The sequence below is a fragment of the Callithrix jacchus genome, chromosome 6 (genome assembly GCF_049354715.1).
Source record: "Callithrix jacchus isolate 240 chromosome 6, calJac240_pri, whole genome shotgun sequence".
Lineage (NCBI taxonomy): Eukaryota > Metazoa > Chordata > Mammalia > Primates > Cebidae > Callithrix > Callithrix jacchus.
The window spans coordinates 121896683-121909743 of record NC_133507.1 but is presented as its reverse complement, the minus strand read 5'-3'; positions in this window follow the sequence as shown (position 1 = coordinate 121909743).

The following is a 13061-nucleotide window of genomic DNA, read 5'->3' as shown; positions in this document are numbered from 1 at the left end:
TAGCCCCATTTTATAGATGGAAAAACTGAGGCATCGAGATCAAGTAACTTGTCTAAGATCATAGAGCTAGTAAGTGCAAGAACCCAAGCAATCTGGCTTCACCATTATAATACACCACCTCACCACCAAGCTCTTGTTTATTCATTCAACAAGTATGTATTAAGCTAGAGACCAGTAGAGATAGTGACATGTCAGGCCTATGGCCTCACAAAGCTTATCTTCTATTTTTGCCATGTTTTAAATTCTATCATCTTTCCCCAGTACCATCTTGATTTAGGCATCTATTACCCCTAACTAAATGGGACTTTTGCAATAACTTCCTAACTGTACTATATCCTTTCTCAACACTTCCAGAGCAGTCTTCTCAATGGCAGCCTGTATCATTTCTCTTTACTGTATAAATGCCTCTGTTTGTACTCAGGGATGGCTCTGACCAATATTTTTCACCTTTACTTCCCATCACATTCGTGGTTCTCTTTTTTAAAAATTTATTTCTATATGATTTTAATAATGTTCCCTAAGTAATTAGTAATCAAGGTTTTCTTCAAATTCAGACTAACAAATACATATTATGGGAGTCTTGCTCTGTTGCCCAGGCTGGAGTGCAGTGGCACGATCTCGGCTCACTGGAACCTCTGCCTCTTGGGTTCAAGTAATTCTCTGCCTCAGCCTCCTCAGTAACTGGTATTACAGGTGCCCACCATCATGCCTGGCTAATTAAAAAAAAATATTTTTAGTAAAGATGGGGTTTCACCATGTTGGCCAGGCTGGTCTTGAACTCCTGACCTTGTGATCCACCAACCTTGGCTTCCCTAAGTGCTGGAATTACAGGCGTGATCCGCTGTGCCTGGCCTACATTTGTGGGTTTTTTTTTTTTTTTTCGAGATGGAGTTTTGCTCATTACCCAGGCTGAAGTGCAATGGCACGATCTCTGCTCACTGCAACCTCCGCCTCCTGGGTTCAGGCAATTCTCCTCCTCAGCCTCCTGAGTAGCTAGGATTACAGGCACGCACCACCATGCCCAGCTAATTTTTTTATATCTTTAGTAGAGACGGGGTTTCACCATTTTGACCAGAATGGTCTCGATCTCTTGACCTCATGATCCACCCGCCTTGGCGTGGTTCTTAATCTGTTATTACCATTCATTGTGGGGTATGTAGCAAACAATTTTTGACTAAAAATGATATTAAAGCAAGGAGATTATTAAAGTGGATTAAAGGTTTTCCTGAACTCCTGGCCTTAAGTGATCCTCCTGCTTTGGCTTCCCAAAGTGTTGTAATTACAGACATGAGCTGCCACGTCAAGCCACTTATCTTTTTTCTGCTTTTGGTTGCTCCCATAGGACTAGGCACTGTAGGCTGGCATAGGAAATGTTCGTAAATTGTATTATGGTAGAAAAAGTTTCCAAACAGTTGAACTCTATGCTTTTGTCAGACAGAAAACACCTCGTCTTGACCTTTCTTGAGATGTCCTTCCTTCATTTTCCACTGTCAAAATCCCATTTACTGTCTCAAGGCTTGTTTCAACTACTGCTTTTTTCTGTTAAGCCTTTCTTAGTCACAGATGTGAACATGTTCCTTCTTTGTAATTGGGACTACAGGCATGAGCCATTGAGCCTACTAGTTTTGTTTGTTTGTTTGTTTGTTTGTTTTTTGGTGGTGATGGAGTCTTGCTTTGTTGCCCAGGCTGGTCTCAAACTCCTCACCTTACTAGGTAACCTCCCACCTCAGCCTCCCAAAGTGCAGAGACTGTAGTTGTGAATCATCATGCCTAGCCTTGCCCAATTTTATGGTTGTTTTGGGAAAAGGATATGCTGACTTCACTCTGCCATTGCTGTGAATCCCCCTTAGTACTTTTGGATTTTAAAATTTTGAACTACTTAAAAAGAAAGGTGCTAAATGCAACAAGTGAATGTGATACTGCTTTTAACTTCATTGATGGAAATGGATAAGTGTTTCTTTTTCAAAAGCAAGTAACAATAGGTTTTTATTTCTAACAATTAGAAGAATGTCAAGGGCCTGTTTTGAAAAGCACATTGTTAACCTTGAAAAATGACCTGGAGAAAGTCTTTATTCCTATGCTTTGAGTCTTTTAGAAGCTTATACAACATTCTATGAACCTGGCTTAAATACTGTAGCATATGTATATGGAACACTTCGAGATACACACATGTATATATGTATGCATATATGTATGTATATATATGTGGCTAGAAGTATTTTCATAGGTGCCACAACATTTTTACAATGAAAAAGCTTTGAGGCACAATGAGCTGTTACATAATTTCATTTTAGATAAAAAAAAAAGTTAAATATCATTCACTTGCTACGTATCTCACATATACCATTTCTTTTACTTGCTGCATAGAATGATTTTAATAGTTATTATTATCAATATTATTTGACATAAGATAAAAATAAAAATAAGCACTGCTTAATTACATTAACATTTTAGTAATATTTGATAAATAAGTACCCTCTTTTAGCAAACATGCTCTATTATTTAGATTTTAGATTTTTTTAAAAAATAAAAACAGGATCTGGTTATGTTGCCCAGACTGACCTCGAACTCACTGGTTTAAGCAATCCTCCCACCTTTCCCTCCCAAAATGTTGGGATTATAGGTGTGAGCCACCACACCTACAATTGCCTTGATTTTTGAATAGGGCAAAATAATTGTGAGGCTTAGGGATTCAAGAAATTTGGCATACACACATTTTCTGTTTCTCTCTTTCTGCTCTTAACATCAGAATAATGACAAGTTAAAGTGAAAACTCTTTGCTCCTGTAAAGTGCTTATTCTGAATATAGTTTGAGGTGAGTTTCTGTTAGTGATATTTGGAGTGATTTTAATATGTGCATTCTAAGTTACATAGCATTCAAGGCATTCATTAAAACAAAATAAAAACCAACAAAGGAACAGCATGATGGCATGTGGTATGTTAGCTATAGGATTGTTTAGAAAAAACTGTTTATCGCTTATTATTAATAGTTCATATCTCATAGAATATTACTGCAGAACTGAAGATTAAGAAATGTTACTGAGGATGCCAGATCCAAAGATCTCCGTGTTGGAAAATTATCTCCAATGCGTAACTGTTTCCCTGGCGTATTTAGATGGCCATCCTTCTTTGATGTCTCTTTTAAAATCTACATTTCATTTTTTGGGAGCCTCTGTGTGATGGAAAGTTTTTTTTTGTTTGTTTGTTTGTTTTTTTGAGATAGAGTCTTGCTCTGTTGCCCAGGCTGGAGTGCAGTGGTGTGATCTCGGCTCACTGCAACCTCTGCCTCCCTGGTTCAATTCTCCTGCCTTAGCCTCCCAAGTAGCTGGAATTACAGGTGTGTGCCACCACACCCGGCTAATTTTTGTATTTTTAGTAGAGACAGGGTTTCACCATGTTGGCCAGGCTGGTCTCAAACTCCTAACCTCGAGTGATCCACCTGCCTCGGCCTCCCAAAATGCTGGGATCACAGGCGTGAGCCACTGTGCCCAGCCAATGGAAAGTTTTTATCCAAGATGAAAAAGCAGCTAAACTAAATAGGACTTAGTCACTGCCTTCTTGCTATTATTAGCAGTACTACTGCTATTACTTGGTATGTACACTATTAGTAGTAATAGAGTGGTTACGGTAGACCTTAAATTTACGGAGGATGTTACTGTATAGAAAAGATTTTCACATACATTTTATAATTCTTCACAAAAACTTTGTGAGAAAGTAAGGCTACCTTGCTTTCAAAGTAAGCTAACTATAATATAATTGATGATTATTAGTCTTCCAGAAGAAGGCCATGACCTACCATTAAGTAAACTTAATGTCAATTTATCTGATAAGAAAAAGTAGAACCTTTTTCTAATGATAGATTTCAGGTCCTACTCTTAAAAGGGAGTCTTGGAGGATTTCCCAGATCTTTCTGGGATAAAATTAGTTTTTTTTTAAAAAAACAGTTTCATTTTCCAGAACTTAACCGATACAGAAGGATGTAGCACCAGAAAACATTATACAATAAGGCTTGCCCAGCACAGAGATTTTTTACACTAGGTGACTAGTTATATTAAGTGCTAAAGTGAAATTCTCTGTTAGTTCTCTATACCTGTTCTTTGAATTCAACTCACATTTTTCAATGCTTAAAATCCATGAATAACTTTTAGAACCTAAGCATGTTTATAGGCCATTGTTGTGTTTCTATAAACAAATACCTGAGTCTGGGTAATTTATAAAGAAAAGAGGTTTAATTGGCTCGTGGTTCTGCAGGCTGTACCAGTGTGGCACCAGCATTTGCTTCTGGGTGAGTGCTTCAGGAAATTTATATAAGGGAATAAAGTGAAGTAGGAACAGGGACATCACATGGTGAGAGTAGGAGCAAGTGAGAGAGAGGCAGGGGGTGCCACACACAGACTTAAACAACCAGATCTCACGTGAACTTAGAGTGAGAACTTATTTATCACCAAAGAGATGGTGCTAAACCACTCATGAGAAATCTGCCCCCATGATTCAATCATCTCCCACCAGGTTTTACCTCCAACATTGGGAAACACATTCAACGTGAGATTTGGGAGTGGACAAACATCCGAACCACATCACCAGGTAAAAAGGGCTGTACAATAACATTAAGAACATTGGGGTTTCATGACTTCAGAAATTTTAAGAATTTCTTGCCTAGGAAGGACAATGTATAAGCAACAGATTTAATTGCCTTTGAGACATGCTTTTGGTGAGAACTCTTAGGAAGGTCTCTGCCTTTCCTTATGTGCCTGGTGTGCTGTAACAGAGGTCCAAAGACAGCAAGTCATGGTGCTTGTGACATGCACTGTCCAGCGAGGGACATGGCACAATGCCATCACGAGTGTATTACACAAGATGCCGTTACAATGTGGAAGGGGAGTGACCAACTCCACAGGGTTGAAAAGGAAGGGGTTCCCAAAGGATCCTGAATAGGAAGCATTTCAGGTAGGTCTTGGCAGAAGTTGGTCAGATGGGGAAGAGGGAGGTAAGAGCAGCACATGGAGCAGCCTGAAACATAGCTGTCACATTTGAGAGCAGGGAGCAGCTTGCTGTGTTTGGTATAGGGTATATGTGAATCTGTGTATGTGAATATTGGGGAAGGGATGGCAAAGATGAAGCAGGGGATACCTGAAAAGAGCTAAGAGCCCATCCTAAGGAGTTTGGTCTTTGTCTATGTTCTGCTTTGTATGTGGTAATTTACCTGAAAATGCTTGAGAAATTTAGTGTAAACTGTATGATGTATTTAAATGTAAGTTAACTTTTTTCTATACTCTAGGTAGCATCAACTTGCACTCTAGATGTGGTTCATTAGCATTTGAAGAATCCAAATCATGAATCCACACTTCAAACTTGGTTACCTACACATTTCAAATAATTTTGCAAGAGTCTATTTTAAGGTTTGTTCATTGGCATAGTGGATGTTAGAAATAAGATAGGTGGTTGACTAGAAAGGTTACACTTGCTTTATGAACCTCATCCAAGGAAGGTGGAGGAATCCAGCAAGCAATAATGGCAGTAGCCTCCCAGGTGTGGAGCGCTATTGGTTCTGAGTACTCTCCTCGGTGAGGTTGCTATCAGTGGCCCAGCTATTATAGAAGGGTAGATGGTTCTGCGATCAGGCTTTTGGGTCTACTCAGAGTGAATCTGTCATGTGAGATGTTTGACCTACCTCTAACTTTTAGTGGGGGCTATGGCTATTTATGAAGAGAACCTGCCAATTGCTGTGTTCATCAATTGCCTAATTGTCTTAGATCACTGTGTAACTGGTCAGTAGTGGAGACCACTAGAGCTTATCTATATAATGCCAGCAGACTGTCAATATTATATAAAGATTACTTTGGGGAAAGGGAGCATTGGTGAGCTGGAGAATAAGACCCTGTTGAATTATATTTTAACTAAGTCAATGTAACCCTTCAACAACCTGCTTTTTGTCTACTTGCTTTTCTTCCTCTTCCCTCTATGGATTCTTAAGCTATCCAGGTTAGGCCAGGTGCAGTGACTCACACCTGTAATCCCAGAGCTTTGGGAGACCAAAGCAGGAGGATCACTTGAGGTCAAGAGTTTGAGACCAGCATGGGCAACATGTTGAGACTCCATCTTTACTAAAAATAAAAAAATCAACTGGGTGTGGTGGTGTGCACTTGTAATCCTAGTTACACAGGAGGCTGAGGCAGAAGGATTGCTTGAGCCCAGGAATTTGAGGCTGCAGTAAGCTATGATGCTGCCAGTGCACTCCAGCCTGGGTGACAGAGTGAGACCCTGTTCCAAAAAACCCCCGCAAACAAAAAGTACCCAGATTCTGGCATTGCCAGAATATTTGGGTAGTATATCAAGATAGGGTAGGGATGGGCAGCAGGATATGGGAATTTTGAAAAAGCTCCTTAAATGTTTCTGATAGGTTTACTCTTGCTTCTTCCAGGGTTAGATAATTTAGGTGTGGGAAGAAGAACATTAGGGCTAGGGAGAAGAGGATTGGATTTGTGTGTGTGTGTGTGTGTGTGTGTGTGTGTGTATCTCCTCAATTTTTATGGACTATAAGCAACTTGTGGAGATTGAAAAATCAGCTCCTAAACTTTGATTTATTTACTTTTTGGATAAAAACATGAATAAACTATTGTTAACAATGGTGTTTGAGAGGCCTTGGGAGGAGTATATTTTCATGATACTGATCTACATAAGCTTGGAGGACATTTACATTCCAACAATTTCTTGAGCAAAAGGAACAAAGAAACCAAAGAAATGGAAAAAGGTCTTAGCTAAATTGGTACAGACTCTGTTCTTGTTATATTTACTAAAAGGAAAGAAAAAGGAAAAGAAAGAAGTTTATTCTTTATTTTTTTTCAATTTTTTTTATCGTGATAAGACATATGTAACCTTAATTTTACCATCTTAACGATTTTTCAATATACAGTTATGTGTTATTAAAAAATGCACAACGATCACCACCATTCATCTCTGTAGCTCTTTTCATCTTGCAAAACAAACCTTATACCTATTAAACAATAACTCTCCTTCTACTTTCCCCACATGCTTAGCAACCACTATTCCATTTTCTGTCTCTCTGATTTTACTACTTTAAAGTTTCACATAAATGGAATCATACAGTATTTGTCTTTTTGTGACTGGCTTATTTCATTTAGCAAGGTTCATCAAGGTTCCTCAAGGTTCATCTATGTCGTAGCTTGTGTCAGAATTGCCTTCCTTTAGAAGGCTATTATTTGTATAATATATACCACATTTTTCAATAACAGTTTCTCCATTGATGGACACTTGGGTTGCTTCCACGTTTTAGCTGTTGTGAATAATGCTACTGTGAACATGGGTGTATAAATATTGAGACCTTGCTTTCCATTCTTTTGCTATAAACATAAAAGAAATGGAATTGCTGGCTGAGCGTGGTAGCTCACGCCTATAATCCTAGCACTTTGGCAGGTGGGGCTGAGATGCAGGGATCATGAGGTTAGGAGTTGGAGACCAGCCTGGCCAAAATGGGGAAACCCAGTTTATACTAAAAATACAAAAATTAGCTGAGTGTGGTGGTGTGTGCCTGTAATCCCAGCTACTCGGGAGGCTGAGGCAGGAGAGCTACTTGAACCTGGGAGGCGGAGGTTGCAGTGAGCTGAGATCATGCCACTGCACTCCAGCCTGGACCACAGAACAAGACTTCATCTCGGGGGAGAAAAAAAAAGGAATGGAATTGTTGAATCCTGTGGCAATCCAATTTTTAATTTTTTGAGGAACTACCATACTGTTTTCCACTGCAGCTGAACCAGTTTACATTCCTACCAGCAGTGCACAAGGGTTCCAACTTCTCCATGTCCTAGCCAACACTTTTTATTTTGCGATCTTTGTTGTGTGTTTTTAAACTTTTATTTTAGGTTGAGGAGTCCATGTGCAAACTTGTTATATAGGTAAACTCATATCATAGAGCTTTGTTGCACAGATTATTTTGTCATCTAGGTGCTAAGGCTAGTACTCAATAGTTATTTTTTTCTGATCCTCTCCCTCTTCTCACACTCCACCCTCAAGTAGGCCCCGGTGTCAATTGTTCCCCTATTTGTGTCCATGAGTTCTCATCACTTAGTTCCCACTGATGAGAACATGCAGTATTTGGTTTTCTCTTCCTGCATTAGTTTGCTAAGGATAATGTCCTCCAGCTCCCTTCATGTTCCCGCAAAAGACATGATCTTGTTTTTTTTTTTTTTTTGAGACAGAGTCTTGCTCTGTGGCCCATGTTGGAGAGCAGTGGTATGGTCTTGGCTCACTGCAACCTCCACTTTCCAGGTTCAAGCGATTCTCCTGCCTCAGCCTCCTGCATAGTTGGGACTATAGGTACCCACCACCATGCCCAATTAATTTTTGTATTTTTAGTAGAGACAGGGTTTCACTGTGTTAGCCAGGATGGTCTTGATCTCCTGACCTTGTGATCTACCCTCCTTGGTCTCCCAAAGTACTGGGATTACAGGCGTGAGCCACTGCTCCTGGCTGATCTGGTTCTTTTTTAATGGCTGCATAGTATTCCATGGTGTGTATGTACCACAGTTTCTTTATTCAATCTCTCATTGATGGGCATTGTATGAGTCTGTTCTCACACTACTCTTAAGAACTACCTGAGACTGGGTAATTTATGAAGAAAAGAGGTTTAATTGACTGATAGTTCTGCAGTCTGTTCAGGAAGCATGGCTAAGAGGCCTTAGGAAACTTACAATCCTGACAGAAGGCAAGGGGGAAGCAAAGCACATCTTACATGGTAGCAGGAGAGACACAGCACAAAGGGAAAGGTGCTACACACTTTCAAACAACCAGATCTCATGAAAATTCACTATTATGAGAACGGGAAGGGGGAAATCTGCCCCCATGATCCACCAGTCCCCTCTTCCAACATGTGGGGATTACAATTTGAGATGAGAGCTGGGTGGGGACACAGCGCCAGACCATATCAAGTATTAGGTTGATTCCATGTCTTTGCTATTGTGAATAGTGCTGCAATGAACATTTGTGTGCATGTCTTTAGGGTACAATGATTTATATTCCCTTTACACTCAGTAATGGGATTGCTGGGTAAAATGCTGGTTCTGTTTTTAGCTCTTTGAGGAATCACCACTGCTTTCCACCATGGTTGAACTAATTTACACTCCCAACAGTGTGTAAACATTCCCTTTTTTTCCTGCAACTTCACCAGCATCTGTTATTTTCTGAGTTTTTAATAATAGCCATTCTGACTGGCATGAGATGGTATCTGATTGTGGTTTCGATTTGCATTTCTCTAATCAGTGATATTGAGCTGTTTTTCATATGCTTGTTTTGGCCACTTGTATGTCTTTTTAAAAGTGTCTGTTTATGTCCTTTGCCCACTTTTTAATGGGGTTATGTGTATGGAGGTTCATCATTAGTTACATTTAGTCAATAGATTATATTTGTTGTAGAATATAAAATGTATTCATTTAAATTATAAACTATGTTCATCAGATTAATTGCTGTATAAATTATGTAGGTTCTTCTTACATACGGAAGAACTTCAGAGTCCTGCGTTTATTTTTTTTTTCCTTTGCTGACTGCATGTCAGCATCTAACTTTAAGTATATAAACCAAGGAGGGAGAGTGGGAGAGGAATGAGGGATGAAAAACTCCCTATTAGGTACAATGTACACTGTTTGGGTGATGGGTACACTAAAGTCCCAGACTTCACCACTATACAGTTCATCCATAGAACCAAAAACCACTTGTGACCTTAAAGCTGTGCAATCTATAGTGACTTTATACAATATATAGTGAGCAGATGTCAAATATATAGTCAATGAGGGAGCCAGCGTAATAAAGCAAGTTCAAAGGAAGATGTGAGAAACCAAGATGGAAAAAAGAACATCAGAATAAGATTGCAGATTAGCGGGAAGAAAACCCCAAACAAACAACAAAACAAAACTGGTTAATTGTCCTAAGGGCAATAAAACTGAAACCTTGCAGGTTATCTTTTCAACTATACAGAAATTCTTGGTAATTTATCAATGTTTTACAAGTTAACACCTGTATTATTTCCTATTACAGCTATAACAAATTATCCCAAACTTGGTGGCTTAAAACAACATGAATTTATTATCTTACCGTTCTGAAGGTCAGAAGTCCAAAATGGGTATCACTGGGCTAAAATCAAGGTGTCAGCAGGGCTGCACTCTGCTTGGAGACTCTAGGTGAGAATGTGTTTCATCACCTTCACTAGCTTCCAGAGACTGCCTGCATTCCTTGGCTTGTGGCCCCTGACATCTTCAGAGCCAGCAATGGCCAGTTGAGTCTTCTTTGCACTGTGCTACTTTCATACCAACTCTCCTGCCTTTCTTTTCCACATTTAAGGATTCTTGTGATTACATAGGGCCCACTCGAATAAGTCAGAATAATGTCTTTATTCTAAGGATACCTGATTAGCAAACCTAATTCCATCTGCAACATTTATTTCCCTTTGCCACATAACCTAACATAGTCACAGGTTCTAGGGATTAGAATGTGGATGTCTTTGGCATGCTGTCATTCTGCATACCACATGATCTAATGTGGTCTGGGCCCTGATAGACAGTAGATATATAAAGTGACATTTCCCTAGAGCAAAATCATCTATATGATTCTGGGGTGATAGATACTGGTCTTTTCTGTGCTGTTCAATAAGGTACCCACTGGCTGCATGTGGATACTGAATATAGTACTTGAAATGTAGCTAAAGAAACTAGAAAACGAGGTCGGATGTGGTGGCTTGTGCCTGTAATCCCAGCATTTTGGGAGGCTGAAGTGGGCAGATCATGAGATCAAGATATTGAGACCATCCTGATCAACATGGTGAAAATCTGCCTTTACTAAAAATACAAAAATTAGCTGGGCATGGTGGCACGTGTCTGTAGTCCCAGCTACTTGGGAGGCTGAGGCAGGAGAATTGTTTGAACCCGGGAGGTGGAGGTTGCAGTGAGCAGAGATTGCCCCACTGCACTCCAGCCTGGTGACAGAGCAAGACTCCGTCTCAAAAAAAAAAAAAAAAAAAAAAAAAGAAACTAGAAAATGGAATTTTTAATTTAAATTTAAAAGTTAAAACATAGCCACATGTGGCTCATGGCTACCATATAGACAGGGCAGCCCTAGAGTATCAGATTACTCTGTAATGGATTTATTAGACAGTGCTGGAGGATAACATTGAAAAGTTACCTGCAGGGGAGGTTTACTTGAGGCCAGGGGTTTGAGATCAGCCTGAGCAATATTGGGAGATCCCATCTCTACAAAACATTAAAAAATTAGCCAGGCCTGGTGGCACACTCCCGTAGCCCTAGCTACGCTGGAGGCTGAGGTGGGAGGATTGCCTGACCCCAGACATTTGAGGCTTCAGTGAGCCATGACTGTACTAGTGCACTCCAGCCTGGGTGACAGAGTGACACCCTGTTTCTCAAATAAAAGAAAATAAACGTCTCATAGTATTTTTTTCTTTTTGCCTTATTTCCAAATTTTGGAAAATTTTGCTTAATATGTGCAAGTAAAATTGTGACTCCAGCAGACTTATATCCAATAAAAATGTGAAGTCTAGTTTCTTTGGCAAATAACTGTAGGTTTTTTCTTTTTACCTTCCTTAGATCTCCTGGCTCATGGATATCTGAGTTGCACAGTGTAGGTTCTTCGGTACTTTTGTTGTCATAGAGCACATTCATTGGCTCTTCCTTAATCAAACATATGTAAGTATCAGATTGAGATAGACCCTATGGTAAGAGATGAGTAAAACACAGTCCCTGTCATCAGTCAGTGGTTTGTCTAGAAAGAAAGGATACATATGCAGACAAATAGATGATGTGTGTGACAGAAGAACCAGGTACAATAGGGGCATAAAGGAGAGAGGGTCACTTCTACCCCAGAACTATCCATTAGTCTCAACAAGGTTTATTGGTAGAGTGGGTTGAATAGCATCCTCCCGAATTAATGTCTACCTGGAACCTCAGAAGTGGCCTTATTTGGAAATAAATTCTTTGCAGATTAATTAAGCTAAGCTAAGGTCTTACTAGATAAAGATGGGCCTTAAATCCAATGATTGATGTTTTTATGAGAAAGCAGAGGATTTGGATACAGACATACTGGGAAGAAGGCCATGAGATGACTCAGGCAGAGGTTGGGGTGATGCAGCCACAAGGAGCGCCAGGAGCCGCCCAAAGAGGCAAGGAAGGATTCTACCTGAGAACCCATGGCCCTGCCAGCACCTTGACTTTGGACTTCTAGCCTCCAGAACTGCGAGAGAATACACACCGAAGCCACTCAGCTTGTGAAAATTTGTTGCGGCAACCCTAGGAAACTGACCACTGGAAAGGTGCTGGGTAGGTCACAGAATTGAGGGCAGAGCTGAAGAACCAGGCACAGGAAGGAGGGCACTCCTGAGGAGCTCAGCAGCGGGAGCGTGTGGACTGTCTGTAGCCATCCAGGCGACCTGCTACAGTGGCCTTTTCACCTTGTGTACCTTGCTCAAGAGCCTATCTCAGGAGAGACTCTAACCCAGCTTATCTCATTCCTTTCCCAGTAGCTCATTTGGAACACATGGAGTGGAGGATGGATGACTTCCTAAAGGAAGAGCCAGCAGTCACATAAAAACAACAGGTGACCACTTCACAGATGACAGTAAAGTCCCTTTTGCAAGAAGAAACTGTCCTGTTGAATGCTACTCTTTCACCCAGTGGCAGTGGGTGGTTACAGATGTTGAGAAAGATTATCTTGGCCGTTATGTGCAGAATGGTTTGGAGCAAGACTAAATGTGAAGTTTACTGAATTTCACATTTAGTAAAATTATCTAAATGTGGAGTTACAGGAGCACAGGGGAGCCTGTCCTACTGTGCCTCGGCAAAGGAAGGAACGCTATTGCTTTGTACTCAGTGGCATGGTAACATTAACTTTCAGGGTTGTGTGGGGGGACTGAGAAAATTCCTTTATTTTCTGTCTCCAACTATTTCTGCCTAATTTTTTGACTTTCTTTTGACGTCTTAAAAATTAGAAAGCATATCTTTTTGCTATTTGTCTGCACAATTCTATGAAGCAGATACAATGTTAAT